Source organism: Lissotriton vulgaris, chromosome 4_1 (genome assembly GCF_964263255.1).
Source record: "Lissotriton vulgaris chromosome 4_1, aLisVul1.2, whole genome shotgun sequence".
NCBI lineage: Eukaryota > Metazoa > Chordata > Amphibia > Caudata > Salamandridae > Lissotriton > Lissotriton vulgaris.
This window is the reverse complement of record NC_141691.1, coordinates 1975777299-1975794682: the sequence shown is the minus strand read 5'-3', so window position 1 is coordinate 1975794682 and position 17384 is coordinate 1975777299.

The following is a 17384-nucleotide window of genomic DNA, read 5'->3' as shown; positions in this document are numbered from 1 at the left end:
GAGCATAAACGTGATCCTCTTGCTGACGGGGAGCCAATGCAGGTTTCCCAGATGGGCAGAGAGGTGGCTGTGCCGGGGGTTGTCCAGGACCAGTCGTGCTGAGGCATTCTGTATGCGCTGCAGTCTTTTCTGTAGTTTGGCTGTGGTTATGGCGTAGAGGGCGTTCCCGTGGTCCAGTCGGCTGGTGACAAGGGCCTGGGTGACCGTCTTTCTGGTTTCGATGGGGATCCACAGGAAGATCTTTCGGAGCATGCGCAGGGTGTTGAAACAGGATGACGAGACGGCGTTGACTTGCTTGGACATCGCGAGGGAGGAGTCCAGGATGAAGCCAAGGTTGCGTGCGTGGTCCGTGGGCTTGGGGGCAGTGCCCAGAGTGGGGGGCCACCAGGAGTCATCCCAGGCGGAGGGTGATGGCCCGAGGATGAGGATGTCCATCTTGTCAGAGTTAAGTTTCAGACGGCTGAGTTTCATCCATTCTGCGACGTCTTTCATTCCTTCCTGGAGGCTGGCTTTGGCAGTGGCGGGGTCTTTGGTGAGGGAGAGGATCAGTTGGGTGTCGTCAGCGTAGGAGATGATGTTAAGGTTGTGTTGGTGTGCGATGGCTGCGAGGGGGCTCATGTAGATGTTGAAGAGGGTAGGGCTGAGTGAGGAACCTTGAGGGACGCCGCAGATGATCTTGGTAGCCGCTGAGCAGAAGGGGGGGAGGCGGACTCTCTGAGTTCGGTCGGAGAGGAAGGAGGTGATCCAATCCAGAGCTTTTCCTTGGATCCCGACGTGGTGGAGGCGGGTTGTTAGGCTGCGGTGGCAGACTGTGTCGAATGCGGCTGACAGGTCGAGGAGGATGAGGGCAACGGTTTCCCCTTTGTCGAGCAGGTATCTGATGTGGTCGGTAGCTGCGACGAGGGTGGTCTCGGTGTTGTGGTTTACTCGGAAACCGGACTGCGATGGGTCATGGGAGCCGTTTGTCTCGAGGAAGGTGGTGATCTGTTTGTTGACGGTTTTCTCTATGACTTTGGCTGGGAAAGGGAGGAGCGAGATGGGGCGAAAGTTCTTGAGGCCCGTGGGGTCCGCAGTGGGCTTCTTCAGGAGGGCGCTGATCTCCGCATGTTTCCAGCTTTCTGGAAAGGTGGTAGATGTGAAGGAGCTGTTAATGATGTTCCGGAGTTGGGGTGCGATGATGGAGTCGGCTTTGTTAAAGATGTGGTGAGGACAGGGGTCGGCAGAGGAGCCGGAGTGGATGGTTTTCATCAAGCGGGTGGTGTCTTCAGTACTGACGGGGGTCCAGGTGCTGAGGGTGGCGGTGATGGGCGTTGGTTCGGTGGTTGGGTGTCCGGTCTCTGTGCCGAAGCGGTTTTGTATGTCGGCGATCTTGTGGTGGAAGAATGAGGCGAGTGAGTCGCAGTGGTCTTGCGAGGGTGCAATGTCATTGTTGCTGTCACTGGGGTTGGAGAGCTCTTTGACGATGCTGAAGAGCTCCTTGCTGTTGTGGGTGTTGTTTTCCAGTCGTTCTTTGAAAGCTGTCCTTTTGGTGGTGTGGATCAGCTGGTGGTGTTTGCGGATGGCGGTCTTGAGGGCCGTCATGTTTTCTGTAGATTGGTCTTGGCGCCAGGCTGTCTCGAGGGTACGGCAGGATTGCTTGGAGTTTTTGAGGTCGTTGGTGAACCATGAGGCTTTCTTGCTGTCGGGTTTGCTGGGAGGATTCTTCAGTGGTGCAAGGGCATCGGCGCTGTTGGTGAGCCACTGTGTGAGGTTGATGGCTGCTTTGTTGGGGTCTGTGGTGTTGTTGGGAGGGTTCTGGCTCAGGGAAGCAAGGAGCTGGTCAGTGGTGATCTTGCTCCAGCATCTCCGGGGGGCCTGTTGCTGGTGGTGGTGGGTCGTCGTTTTCCTGAAGTTGAAGTGGACGCAGCTGTGGGCTGTCCAGTGTAGTCCGATGGTGTGGCTGAAGGAGATGTGGTTACTGGAGGAGAAGACTCGGTCAAGCGTGTGGTCGGCGTAGTGGGTGGGGAGTTCACCAGTTGCTTGAGTCCAAGGTTGGCGAGGTTGTCCAGCAGGGTGATGGTGTTGATGTCATTGTTGTTTTCCAGGTGAAAATTGAGGTCTCCTAGGAGGATGTAGTCTGGGGAGGTGAGGGCGTGCGAGCTGATGAAATCAGTGATGGCTTCGCTGAATTGTGTGCGCGGTCCCGGGGGTCTGTAGATGAGGATACCTCTGAGGGTGGTCTTGGGGTCGGTGTGTATATGGAAGTGAAGATGCTCGGTGGCGGTGAGGCTGTCGTTGGAGTTGGTGTGATGCGGATGGTGTTTCTGTGGACGATGGCGATGCCTCCTCCTGTTTGGTTGGCGCGGTCCCTCCGGGTGATCTTGTAGCCATTCGGGATGGCTATGGCGATGTCGGGGGCTGAGGAGACATTTATCCAGGTTTCTGTGAGGAAGGCGGCATCCGGCGCTGTAGTGTCGAGGAGGTTCCAGAGTTCGACAGCGTGCTTGTGGACGGAACGGGTGTTGAGAAGGATGCACTTGAGGTGGTTGTCGCTAGTGTTTGGCCTGGTGGGTGCGGTGCAGGTTTAGAGTCAGGTAAATTTGCAGGCCAGACAGGTGAAGGGTCTGTGGGTGCGTTTCGGGGTGGCTCCGTGGCAGGCGGGGGTCTGGGCGGCGTTGAGTGCGTGGAGGGTGGCGGCGTCGTAGCTCGGGTGGGTGTGCTAGTCATGTCGAGGGTCAGGGGTCCTGAATAAAAGCTTTTGTCACTTTACAGCTCTGCAAGAACAGCCCTGTGCTAGTACTATACTTAAAGACTTTGCTGTAAAAATGGCAAAAGACTTTGTCCTTTTCTATCTCGGCGTGGATGGCACTTTGCTAATCCTATGCTTAAAGACTTTGATAGAAAAACAGACATTTGAGGTGAGCAGATCTAGAGTGTCGCTGATGTTGAGAGTGCTCTAACAGGAGCTGCTTCCCACCTAAACTTGAGAACTATCCAGTGATGTCACTGACCTTGTCATGAATGATGTAATATGCAGTGCCTTGTGGATGCGTTGTTGTAGTTAGCTCAAATAACTATAATGGTTGAATTTCTCTGTTTTTCTACCAGTGAAATGTCCAACTAACTATAACGTCCTGAAATCTGTTTTTTTTTCTGTGAATTTCTAAGGTTTTTTAAATACTAATTTCTAACTATAACGTCCCTGAAACCTGTGGTTTTTCCAGTGAATTTCCAAGTTTTTTTAAATGCTAATTTCTAACTTTAACATCCAGGAAACCTATGGTTTTTTCAGTGAATTTCAAAGGTTTTTTTTAATGCTAATTTCTAAACTATAACATCCCCAAAACTGGGTTTTTTTCAGTAAATTTCAAAGGTTTTTTTAAAGGCTAATTTCTAAGTATGTGATACCAACGGGGCTGATCGACGGAGCGCTGGAGCAAATCAAACACTCACCCCCAGTCAACTGATCTGGGTTTAACCCATCATCATTCTTTAGCTCACTCCACCACCCCAGTTCAGAAGTGGCCATATGCAAATCAGTCTGACCCTGTGCCTCATGGGAACAGTCCAGCCCGAACTGCTAAGCCATGTCTTCCGTGGACCGGAAACAAGCATCCTGGGGCCAGTTTCTGGCTAATCAGCCGTCATCAGCCAGGCTAGCTTGAATCCAGTGGCAAAGTGAGCAAGGGTCCCACGTCTGGGCATACCCTGCCAACTTAAGCAAACAAAACGATACCAATTTCTAACTATGCCTACATAGGTAGGACAGATAGAGGAAGAAAGGCGCAGAAAGAAGCAAGAGAAATGCAGAAAGAGGCAATATAATTCCAGAAAGACAAAGAAAGGTACAAAAAGAAGCAATAGATATGCAGAAATAACCATTAGAGGTGCAGAAAGAGGCCTTGTTGCAAAGTCAACCTGTGCACCCAGGTTTATGCTGACTGATACTGGTGGTAACTGACTCTGATTTACCAGGCCCGGAGCCAGTGCTATGCTGAAAGACACTTAGAATACAATGAAAACACCAACATACACTAGGGTACACTATAGGTTGAGGTGCCCCTGTGATTGCCATGACCTCCCCTGTAAGGCCCTAATACATAGTAGGGAAGGGGGATTAAAACTATCTCTAAGTCAGAGGTGCAGCAAGAGGCAAGAGAAATACAGAGAAAAGCAACAGAGGCACCAAAAGAGGCAAGAGAGGTACATGAAGAAGCAAGTGAAGTTTTGAAAGAGGCAACAGAGGTGCAGAAACATGCAAGAGAGGTGCAGAGACAGGCAAGAGAAGTACAGAAGGAGGCAAGAGAATTGCTGAAAGAAGCAACAGAGGTGTATAAACAAGCAATAGAAGTGCAGATAGAACCAACAGAGGTGCAAAAAGAGGCAAGAGGGGTACAGAAAGAAATAGGGAAGGTGCACAAAGAGGCAAGAGAGTTACGAGTCAGGAGAGGTGCAGAAAGAAGGATGTGAAGTATAGAAAGAGGCAAGAGAATTGCAGAAAGAAGTAACAGGTGTAGAAAGAAGCAGGAGAAGTGCAGAAAGAAGCAAGTGGGGTAGATAAAGATCAAGAGCAGTGCGAAAGTACCAACAGAGGTGCAAAAAGAGGCAAGAAGGATGCAGAAAGAGGTAGGAGAGGAGCACAAAGAGGCAACAGAGGTATAGAAAGAGGCAGGAGGGGTGTAAAAAGAAGGAAGAGAAGTGCTGAAAGAGTGAAGAGAATTGCTGAAAGAAGCAACAGAGATGTAGAAAGAAGCAAGAGAAGTACAGAAAGCGGTAAGTGAGGTGTGGAAAGAAGCTAAAGCAGTGCAGAAAGAACCAACAAATATACAAAAAGAGGCAAAAGGAGGGCAGAAACATGTAGCAGAGGTGCACAAAGAGGCAAGAGACGTACAGAAAGAGGCAGGATGGGTACAGAAAGCAGGAAGAGAAGTGTAGAAAAAAGAATCAGATGTGTGGAAAGAAGTAAGAGAGGTGCTGAAAGGGGCAAGAGAGGTACAGAAAGAGGCAAGAGAGGTGCCGAAAATGGCAAGAGAACAGCAGAAAGAGGCAAGAGGGATGCAAACAAGGGAATACGGGTACAGAAAGGGGCAAGAGAAGTACAGAAAAAAGCAAGAGAGGTGCAGAAAGTGACAAGATGACCTCAGAAAGAGACAACAGGGGTGCAGAAAGAGACAACAGGGATGCAGAAAGAAGCAATAGAGGTGAGGAAAGAGGCAAGAGGGGTGCAGAAAGAGGAGAGAAAAGTACAGAAAGAAGCAAAAGAGGTACACAAAGTGGCAGTAGAGGTGCAGAAAGAGGCAGGAGCAGTGCAGAAAGAATCAAGAGATGTGCAGAACGAGGCAAGAGAGGTACAGAAAGAGGCAATAGATGTGCAGAAAAAGGAATAAGGGTGCATAAAGAAGCAAGAGAAGTGCACAAAAAGGTATGTGAGGTGCAGAAGGAGGAAAGAGAACTGCAGAAAGAGGCAAGAGAGTTGCAGAAACAGGCAAAAGGGATGCAGAAAGAGGGAACAGATATGCAGACAGAGGCAAGAGATGTACAGAAAGTGGGAAAAGTGGTACACAAAGAGGCAAGATGGATGCAGAAATTTGCACCAGAGGTGCAAAAAGAAGGAAGAGCATGGCAGAAAGAACCAACAGAGATGCAGAAAAAGGCAAGAGGGATACAAAAAAAGGCAAGAAAAGTACCGAAAGAAGCAAAAGAGGTGCAGAAAGAGGCAAGAGAACTGCAGAAAAAGACAAGAGAGGTGCGGAAAGAGTCAGTAGAGGTGCACAAAGAGGCAAAAAGGGTACAGAAAGAGGCAAGAGGGGTGTAGAAAGAAGCAAGAGAAGTGCCGAAAGAAGAAACAAGTGCTTAAAGAGGCACGAGGGGTACAGAAACAGGAAAAAGAAGTGCAGAAAGAAGCAATAGAGATCCCAAAAGAGGCAAGGGAGGTGCACAAACAGGAAAGAAAGGTGCAGAAAGAGGTAAGAGGGATACAGAAATTTGAATGAGAGGTGCAGAAAGAAGCAAGAGCAGTGCCAAAGAAGCAAGGAAAGTACAGAAAGAGGCATGAGAGGTGCAGAAAGAAGCAAGAGCAGTGCAGATAGAACCAACAGAAGTACAAAGAGAGGCAAGAGGGGTGCAGAAAGAAGGAAGCAAAGTGCTGAAAGAAGCAACAGAGGTACAGAAAGAGACAAGAGAGGTGCAGAAACAAGCATAAAGGGCACAGAATGAGGGAACCGGAATGCAAAAAGAGCAAGAGAGGTGCAGAAACAGGGGAGAGGGGTGCAGAAAGAGGCATGGGGGTGCAAAAAGAAGTAAGTGAGGTACAGAAAGAGGCAACAGAGGTACAAAAACAGGCAGGAAAGGTGCAGAAAGAAGCAAAAGTAGTGCATAAAGTACCAACAGAATAGGTGCAGAAAGAGAAAAGAGGGGTGTAGAAAGAGGCAAGAGGGGTACAGAAACAAGCAAGCGAGTAACGCTGGGCAAAGCACTACTCTACGCTCATGTAGTTTGTGAAGTTTGTGCTACTTCGTACTGCGCAAATTGCACATAGCACAGTGCAAACATGCGTAGCGCAGCGCTAATACAGCGGTTAATTTTTGCTTGATCGCGGTCCTCAACGTCAAGTTGGCGGCCACGAGCAAACAAAATGACATACTGGTGAGACTTTTTCCTTGTTCGCGATCAGCAACATCAAGTTGGCGATCGCGAGCGGGAAAAATAAACCTCCTAGCGAGATTCTCAACGCGGGGAGGTCAGGTTTCTCATTGCGAGTGGTCGCGTACGCTCACTACCGCTCGCGATGAGAAACTACCCGTACGTGTTGAGAAAGCTGCTGCCGAGTAAAAATCTACTCGAGCAGCAGTAAAACACAGCTCGCACTGTACAAGATGCCGTATTTAATAATTGCGTAGTGCGGACAAGCATCCGGCACTGTGCAATGGTCGCGAACAGGGCACTATGCAGTTCGTGTAGTGCAACATGTAGCTTATATAGTGCGAAGTGCACTTCACGTAGCTACGTGTAGCGCTACTTCGTGAACTGCGCCCAGGGTTACATGCGAGGCACAGAAAGAGGCAACAGAGGTTCGGAAAGACACAAGAGAGGTGAAGAAACAAGCAAGAGATGTGCAGAAAGAGGCAAGAGAATTGCTGAAAGAAGCAACAGAGGTGCAGAACGAGGCATGAGAGGTGCAGTACAGGCAGGAAAGGTGCAGAAAGAGGGAACAGGGGTACAGAAAGAGGCAAGAGGGATACAGACATTTGCAAAAGAGGTGCAGAACGAAGCAATAGCAGTGCAGAAAGAACCAACAGAGGTGGAGAAAGAGGCAAGAGGGGTACAGAAAGAGACAAGAGAAGTGCAGAAAGAGGAAGGAGGTGTACACAAAGAGGCAAGAGGAGTATAGAATGAGGCAAGAGGGGTGCAGGAGGAAGCAAGAGCAATGCAGAAAGAAGCAACGGAGGTGTTGAAAGAGACAAGTAAGGTGCAGAAAGAGGCAAGAGAAGTGCAGAAACAGGATGGAAAGGTGTAGAAATAGAGAACAAAGGTGCATAAAGAGCTAAGACGGATACAGAAGTGTGCAAATGAGGTGCAGAAAGAAGCAATGGCAATGCAAAAAGAACCAATCGAGGTACAGAAAGAAGAAAGAGGTGTTCAGAAAGAGACAAGAGAAGTGCTGAAAGAGGAAGGAGAGGTACACAAAGAGGCAAGAGGGATACAGAAAGAGGCAAGAGAGGTGCAGAAAGAAGGAAGAAAATTCTTTAAAGAGGAAATAGAGGTACAGAAAGAGGCTAGAGAGATGCAGAAAGAAGCAAGTGAGGTGTACAAAGAGGCAAGAGGGGTGCAGAAGGAAGACAGTGAGGTTCAGAAAGAGGCAAGACAAGCAGAAAGTGGCAAGTGTGGTGCAGAGAGAGGCAAGAGAAGCATAGCAAAAATCAATATAAGTGTAGGAAGAGGCACGAAAATTGCTGAAAGAAGCAACAGAGGTCCAGAAAGAGGCAAGAGAAGTGCAGAAACAGGCAGGAAAGTTGCAGAAATAGGGAACAGGTGTGCATAAAGAGGCACAAGGGATAAATACATTTGCAAAAGAGGTGCAGAAAGAAGCAAGAGCACTGCAGAAGGAACCAAAGAGGTGCATAAAGAGACAAGAGTGGTACAGAAAGAGGCAAGAGAAGTGCAGAAAGAAGCAAAAGAGGTGCCGAAAGAGGCTAGATAAGTACAGAAAAAGGTAAGATAGTTAAAGAAAGAGGAAGGAGAGGTGCACCAACGGGCAAGAGGGATACAGAAAGAGGCAAAAGGGTACAGAAGGAAGCAAGAGAAGTTCAGAAAGAAGCAACAGAGGTGCTGAAAGAGGCAAGAGACATGCAGAAACAGGTAGGAAAGATGCAGAAAGAGGGAACAGGGTTACAGAAAGAGGCAAGAAAGATACAGAAATTCACAAAAGAGGTGCATAAAGAAGCAAGAGCAGTGCAGAAAGAAGCATCAGAGGTGCAGAAAGAGGCAAGAGGGGTACAGAAAGAGAAAGGAGAGGTGCAGAAAGAGGCAAGAGGGGTGCATAAATAGGTAGGAGAGGTGCACAAAGAGGTAAGAGTGGTACAGAAAGAGGCTGGAGGGGTGCAGAAAGAAGGAACAGAAGTGCAGAAAGAAGCAACAGAGGTACAGAAAGAGGCACGAGAGGTGCAGACACAGGCAGGAAAGGTACAGAAAGAGGGAACAGGGATACAAAAAGAGGCAAGACAGGTGCAGAAATAGGGGAGAGGGATGCATAAAGAGGGAAGAGGGGTGCAGAAACAAGCAAGTGAGGTGCAGAAAGAGGCAACAGATGTACAGAAACAGGCAATAAAGGCGCATAAAGAGGGAACAGGGGTGCAGAAAGAAGCAAGAGCAGTGCAGAAAGAACCAACAGAGGTGCAGAAAGAGGCATGAGGGGTGCAGAAAGAGGAAAGAGAAGTGCAGAAAGAAGCAAAAGAGGTACAGAAATAGTCAGGAGAACTGCAGAAAAAGGTTAGATAGTTACAGAAAGAGGAAGGAGATGTGCACCAACAGGCAAGAGGGATACAGAAAGAGGCAACAGGGGTACAGAAGGAAGCAAGAGAAGTTCAGAAAGAAACAAAAAAGGTGCAGAAAGAGGCGAGACATGCAGAAACAGGTAGGAAAGATGCAGAAAGAGGGAACAGGGTTACAGAAAGAGGCAAGAGAGATACAGATATTCACAAAAGAGGTGCAGAAAGAAGCATCAGAGGTGCAGAAAGAGGCAAGAGGGGTGCAGAAAGAGAAAGGAGAGGTGCAGAAAGAGGCAAGAGGGGTGCAGAAATAGGTAGGAGAAGTGCACAAAGAGGTAAGAGTGGTACAGAAAGAGGCTGGAGGGGTACAGAAAGAAGGAAGAGAAGTGCAGAAAGAAGCAACAGAGATACAGAAAGAGGCAAGAGAGATGCAGACAGAAGCAGGAAAGGTACAGAAAGAGGGAACAGGGATACAAAAAGAGGCAAGAGAGGTGCAGAAACAGGGGAGAGGGGTGCAAAAACAAGCAAGTGAGATGCAGAAAGAGGCAACAGGTGTACAGAAACAGGCAATAAATGTGCAAAAAGAGGGAACAGGGCTGCAGAAAGAAGTAAGAACAGTGCAGAAATAACCAACAGAGGTGCAGAAAGAGGCAAGAGAAGTGCCGAAAGCAGTAAAAGAGGTGCAGAAATAGTCAAGAGAACTGCAGAAAAAGGCAAGAGATGTGCAGAAAGAGAAAAGAGGGGTACAGAAAGAGACAAGAGGGGTACAGAAACAAGCAAACAAAGCACAGAAAAAGGCAACAGAGGTAGCGAAAGACACAAAGAGGTGCAGAAACAAACAAGAGAAGTGTACAATGAGGCAAGAGAATTCTTGAAAGAAGCAGCAGGTGTACAGAACGAGGAAATAGAGGTGCAGTAACAGGCAGGAAAGATGCGGAAAGAGGGAACAGGGGTACAGAAAGAGGCAAGAGGGATACAGAAATTTGCAAAAGAGGTGCAGAAAGAAACACGAGCAGTGCAGAAAGAACCAATAGAGGTGCAGGAAGAGGCAAGGGAAGTACATAGAGAGGCAAGAGAAGTACAAAAAGAGGATAGACAGGTACACAAAGAGGCACTCGGGGTATAGAAAGAGGGGCAAAGGAGGAAGCAGGAGAAGTGCAGAAAGAAGCAACAGAGGTGCTGAAAGAGGCATTAAAGATGGAGAAAGAGGCAAGAGAAGTACAGGATAGCTTGACTCAAGCTTGACTCCAGGGGCCTGGCAGTATGGGCTGGGCTGTTCCTATTGGACTCAGAGTCAAGACTGATTTGCATATGGCTGGGTCCAAACTGGAATGGCATGGTGAGCAAAAAAAATGGATTTTGGCCCAGATCTCTGTACTGGGGTGAATGTATGACAATGTTCTGTATTCTGTCCATCAATAGTTATTTTTGCATTTGTCACCCTGAGTGGGACAGGTATGCCCAGACTTGGGTTCTTATGCTCTCTATGCCACTGGAGTCAAGCTATATTGGCTAATGAGGGCTGTGAGCCCGAAACCGGTCCTAGGATGCTTGTTTCCTGTCCAGTGAGGACCTGGCCTGGCAGTTAGGGCTGGACTATTCCCATTGTGCGCAGGGTCAAGACTGATTTGCATATGGCTGGGTCCAAACTGGAATGGCATGGTGAGCAAAGAAATTTATGGATTTAGGCCCAGATCTCTGTACTGGGGTGAATGTATGACATTGTTCTGCATTCTGTCCATCAATTGTTCTTTTTGTATTTGCAGTGAGATCTGGGCAGTCGCCTGCTGCATGCACTGGGCCCAGCACTGTGTCGTCCCAGTCGAGACAGGAAGGAGGAAAAATGTTCCAGTTGTCCTCGGGGCTTGAGGTGAGTCAGGGCCTTGGCTCCCCCCGCCGAACTCAGAGGGTGCCTAGGAGTGGAAGAGTGTCAATGCTGTGCTGCCTTTAGTGTGATCAGCTGGCGCGACGAGGGAGGCCCTGGGAATGCCGAAGTTGTAGACATTGACCCCCCTGGATACTCGCGATGGGGGTGGGCCATGCCAAATAAGAATATATGTGCCTTCATTTTCAGGGCACGAAGACATTTATGCTGATTTCGGCGTCCCCCCTGACGATTCGTGAAGGGCTTAATGGCCGTTTGGAGCTGCCCCAGCTGAGTTGAGACGGGCTGAGTTGCCAACAACTGTGACAAAGGTAGAAAGGGAGCAGAGTGCCTCCCTTCTCTATCGACTTTGCAGACATAAGCAGCAGAGAGAAGTAAGCTGTAGGCGGGGGCCTATGTGGCTGCGGAGGCACGGAGGGGGCGCAGCGACAAACGCATTCTGGAATTGTGCATCTTACATCAAGCGCATAGTCCCGCTGGCCCTGGGGTCGCTAGGCCTAGTGCTATGGGAAAACATGATGCCAAACAGCCCAAATTATCCTTTGAAAACAAGATGCTCACAAGACACGTGGACGCAGAGGCGGATGTTACGGAAGTATGCCCAGACGTGGGTCCGGTGCTCTCAATGCCACTGGAGTCAATGCCACTGGAGTCAAGCTGGAGTCAAGCTACTGGAGCCAAGCTGGAGTCAAGCTATCCTGTACTTCTCTTGTCTCTTTCTGCATCTTTATTGCCTCTTTCAGCACCTCTGTTGCTTCTTTCTTCACTTCTCTTGCTTCCTCCTGTGCCCCTCTTTCTATACCCCTAGTGCCTCTTTGTGTACCTCTCCTTCCTCTTTTTGTACTTGTCTTGCCTCTCTCTGTACTTTTCTTGCCTCTTCCTTCACCTCTGTTGGTTGACGTGATGGCGTCTGACGTCACAACCCCAGCGTTTGAGAGAAGAGAAAACGCTGGGGTTGTGACGTCAGACGCCATCACGGTATCAGTTTGAGCAGGGAGGCCGGATAAAACTTTACAGATTGTTTGTACTGAGAAAAAACAAGCTTGGGAGGATATTCCCCTTGCACGTTTTGCCACCTGAACAAGCAGGATTGTTACTGCATCGGAGGCATTCTATATATTGTTTTTCCTTCGCCCTACTTAGCTTCGAGGACAAAAACCAGAAGTAACTATCGGTGGCTCCGCTGAATATCTGCGTAGCCCTCCCAGTCGTAACTCAAGACCTGTCCTGAAGAAGGTGTTTTTAACTTTAAAAAAACCGAAATGCTGCGTCGACAACTGCTTCTTGTTTTAGCTCATCATACAGTACCTTGATACTGTTTTTTTATTCCTGTGATTTTATTATATTTTTGCACCTTATGCACATGAAAATTGTATTTATGACAAATGTACAAATGTATTAGATAAATATCTATGAAATCTTCTTACAATCATTTGTGACAGTCTTGTTGTCATCATTGGTTTAATTCTTGTTTTAAATCTTTACTTATATTGTTTCCTTTTTTATCATTGGCACGACGATTTGTTAATAAGAGAGCTCTCGTTATGTAATTCAGTGTGTTATAGAATATGTTGTTTGTGCTATATTTAGTAGTTTATCTTTCTGATAAATTGGGAATTTTTGCATTCCATGACATTTGACTCCCTTTGTCCCATATTGGATAAGTAAGGGGCCTCCCTAATTTGTTTAAACAGTTTCTCCCACAACTTCAGTCATAGTGTCCGTGACTCCCGCCAGAACCCGGCTATCTCAGGGCAACTCCACAAAACGTGCAAGAAGGTACTGTCCTCCATGCAGCCCCTTACACACAGCGCTAATAGTTCCCACCCCCATGAGTCTAGATGAGTCAGAGGATAGTAGGTGCGGTGAAGAATCGTGAGCTGTGCTAGACGGGATCCAGAGTGCAATGCAATTTCTTTAGGACTCTGGAACGCTTCCTGCCACTCCTCGTCATCTATTGTCCCCAGATCCATAACCCAGGCTGCCCTAAGAGTAATCAGTGGATCAGGCATAGTGTTTACCAGTTCACAATATATCATGGAAGTTGGTTTGTCTGCGATGGGGTCCAGCAGAAGCCAATCTACTAGCGGGAAGTTCTCTGGGATAGAATCCACACTGCGTATGTGTGCGCGGAGAGCATGTATCAGACGTAAGTACAAGTACCTCTTTGATTGGTGTAAGTTATGTTCTTTCTGGAGTTCCTCAAATGTATGGGGTGAATCCCGTTTCCAAACATCCCCCAAGTATTCTATACCGATCAATTGCCAACCTTTAAAGCCCATCAGTGCTGCACCTCGCTTAAAGGGTTACCCACCCAGAGCGGGGTTTTTCCTGTCGTACCCTTCCAACCCAGGAATGTATTGGCCTCCCTCCAGCACAGGATGACCACTTTGGTGTGTACAGGCCAATCCGGGCGGGATCATCGTGAGTACAGGAGAGGTTCACAGCTCCCTCTATCCATTCTGTATGCAGGCTCCTCCCTGCCCAGATAGACCCAATCATTAATACCCTGCAACTGGGAGGCCCAGTAATATAACCTGATGCTTGGGACCGCCATACCACCATCATGGACCCCCTTTTGCAAATTATGCAGTGCGATTCTCGGCACCCCGCCCTCCTACAGCAATGTCCAAACTTCTTGTGCAATCCGCTTAAATATAGTTGGGGGTCCAGAAAGAGAGTGTTTTGCATGACATATAGTAGCCATGGTAGTGTCATAATCTTAAAAAGGACCGCCCGTCCCATGAGAGAGAGCAGAAGTGTGCGCCAATTACTCACGTCTGCCGCCAGGCGATGCATCTGGGGTCCTAGATTCTTCTCCAGAAACTCCTTCTGATCCCTGTGACATATATCCCCAAGTACTTGAAGCCGTCCAGCACCACTGGCGCCGCACATCGTGCTGGAATCTGAGGGGGGCCTGACAGCAGGAATATCACCGACTTTGACCAATTCATGGTATAGCCAGAATAGCTGCCAAAGAGCTCAAAAATATGAAGCCCACACTCCATTGAGTGATAGGGACGCGCCAAGTATAAAGCAATATCATCAGCATATAAGGAGATGCGCTCCTCCCAGCCCTCAAGCACCTGTATGCCCAAGATCATTGGATCTCTCCTAACCCAGTGTGCCAGGGGTTCCAGTGCAAGGGCAAACAGGAGCAGGGATGGGGGGCCCCGGCCTAGTGCTCCAATGCACCTGAAAGGATCTACAAAGTGTCCCATTAACCCGCACCCTCGCCGTAGGCCCTTTGTACAAGAGTCTGACCCAGCTACAGAAAATGGGGCCCAGACCCAAACTCTGAAGAATCATAAAAAGGTGCAGCCTTTCAATGCTGTTGAAGGCCATTGAGGCGTCCAGCGCTATCAATGCCGTCTGTTGGGTCACATTTCCACTGGTCATATGCAGCACACCATAGAGCCTCCGCATATTGTGTCAAGTAGTTCTATTGGGCACATACCCCCATTGGTCTACATGCACCAGGTCCCAATTACGGTCACAAGCCTGTCCGCTAGGGCTTTGGCTTCCACGTTGATGATCGATATAGGGCAGAACGAACTACACTGGTCAGGTGGCTTCCCCCCCCCCCCCCCTGTGAATTACTACTATCGTTGCTGCCCTCTGGTCTGCCTGCAGTTGTCCTAGGTCTCGGGGGATACATTAATCATAAAGGAAACAACATCTCATTCTACCCTGACTTCACTCCTGCGGTACAGGTGACTAGAAGGGAATTTTCACCTGTCAAACATATCGTGCTACAAGCTGAGATTTCATATACCTTGCTGTATCCTGCTAAGCTGAAGGTTAGGTATGATGGCTCCATGCACCACATTACAGACGCTAAATCAGCCATGAAATTTCCCAAGCATGTGTGAGGTCAGAAACGCAATCCAAAGACTGCCAAGAACTGTCCCACGGACGCTAGCCTAAGCGATAAATACTGACTTGCTCTGTGATGGAGCTCAGCAGGGCACCACTTCCTTATGCCCATTCTGCAAGTATGAACTTTCAAGTGTATGCTGCGGCAGCAGCAGTTCCTAGTGATACTTCAACCTAAGATGAAGCCGTGATCACCTCGTCAATTGATTCCTGGTTCTTCCTCAAATGCTCGGCCACCCCGCCTAAAGGCAGGGTTGTATGCCCGTGAACTCATGCCTCCAGGAAGAGCTTCCCTGTCGATGCCTCAGGCTTGTTGCTGGGGTGCAGAGTTGTGTTTGGTTGGGTTTGTCTGAAGGGGAGGTTCCTTTTGCACAACCTAATTCGGGAACTGGTGTGGGTCGTGGGGCCATATATGGGCCAAACGTCTACTAGCCCAAATTCTTCCAGGGTATTTGGGTGAACATTAAGCTAACTTGCTGCTACACCATTATCGGGGAGGAGGATTTTAATGCAATCTTAGACAATGCCTTGGACAGAATGGGAGCCTTTCGTAGGCTACACCCCAGATTGAGCGATACTCCAAACACTATAATACTAGATGGCAACCTAACTGATATATGGCGGCAATGGCACCCTGGCACGGATAAGGGCACCTGCATTACATCACACCATAGTGCCTGGTCCAGGCTAGACTACTGGCTAGTGTCCAGAGATATAGCAACCTGGACAACAGACATCATACATTTACCCAGGACATTATCAGACCGTGCCCTCTGCCGCTCACAACTGATCATTCCGGGGCTACCTAGCAGACTTTTAGCCGGAGACACCCTCCTAACTCCCTGTTGGATGTGGTGTTTCAAGACCAAATAAGGGGCAACGTAGAGGAATATTTTGCATTGAACACGGTCTGTTTCCTCTCAGGCCACCTTCAGGGAGGCCTTCAAGGTCGTAATAAGTGGAAAATGCATAGCTCGATAAGCGGGGTATTGAAATCAATCAGTAAATCCCTCACAAATTTAGAAACATGTATCAGACATATCGAACTGCAATATTACGCCACAGAGAATTCGAGCCTATTAGCATCACTAATGGAAAAAGTTTATAAAATTTGAGGCAGAGGCGCAATAGGAGGAGAAATTCCTGCGCAAATACACTCAAGCTAGACGGTATGGTGACGGAGATAGACCAAGCAGAACCCTCATGACCATTCTCCGAACACCGCTTAGTGTCACATATGTCACAGAGATCCTAGATGAGAATCGGGAGCCTATTAGGGGCCCTCAGGAGATAATAGACCATTTCACGCACTTTTATTCCACTTTGTACAACTCTACCACCTCTGCAGTATGAGAAGACCTTCAGCCCTACCTAGACTCTATAGAACTATTATGGTTAGAGAGGCCTCATAGGGCCTACCTACATGAGCCCTTCACCACTGACCACATTATACAAGTCATTAATAGTATGCCCTCAGACAAGACCCCTGGCTCGGATGGGCTTACCACCACTTTTTATAAAAGCTATGCATCTCTACTGGCACCCCATCTCCTGACAGCTTATGAGGAGGACTCTACACTACAGGCCATAGAACACATAATAATGGAAACCTCGCTGAGCAGGCTCATCACACTGCGATATAATGTCATGCAGAACACTTCCCCGGTGACTAAGCCTAAAGTACTATTTGGTTGGAATGCAGAACTGAGCCCGCAAGTAACGGATTAGCAGTGGGCATTCTGTTGCAGCCAATTACAAATGTTGTCCCCCAATTACAAGTTAAAACTGATCCACTTTAAGTTCCTGCATCGTTTCTGTAGAACGCCTACCCAGCTCCATCGTACGGGAATCCGGCCAGATACCAGGTGCTGGAGGTGCAGCGCCCACACAAGCAACATTTCTACACCTGGCCTGGAGCTGCCCTTCTATCATGAGTTACTGGGTAGCCATATTCAGCAAGCTCTATGACATATTGGGGATACAGGCTGCACCCACACCACTACTGGGTTACGTGACAGACACTCCGGTGGAAGCCCGTAAACTCCATGCTATGCTATTATTATTGGCGAAATGCAGGGTTGCCAAGATGAAGGCCCCATCAGTTAAGGCCTGGATACAGGATGCCATCTTTTGTCTAAACCAACTTTCGACATTCTGGGAATTAATGCCCACAGCCTCCAGGCCTAAAGACATCTGGGGTCCGATCCTTGAATGGCTGCATACACTCCACCCAGGCGATGCTAGCCCATCAAACTTGACAGATGAAGATACAACACATACATTAGGTCTTGAGACCGCGGATAGCTCTCATCACACCCCTGACCTATCTTGGGATAAATTTATGGTTATTAGAGTATGTACCCACAAGATGCCCCTGATTGCAGTAACATACTCTAGGACTAACTTAGACTGGGATATTGCCTAGGTGTCTTTATTTTGATCTGAGACTTTTATTTTGACCTCTGACTGTTATGTTATAGTTGTTGTTAAGTTAACAGCATATTTTTCAATACTTGTATATGCTGCTTACATTAGATTGCGACCATGTATGTATTTTTCAAAATGCCAATAAACAAATTTTAAAAAACCTAATAATTCCTGCTAGAAGAATCATAAAATGCCATTCATAGACTTCCTAGAATGGTATGGATAAATGC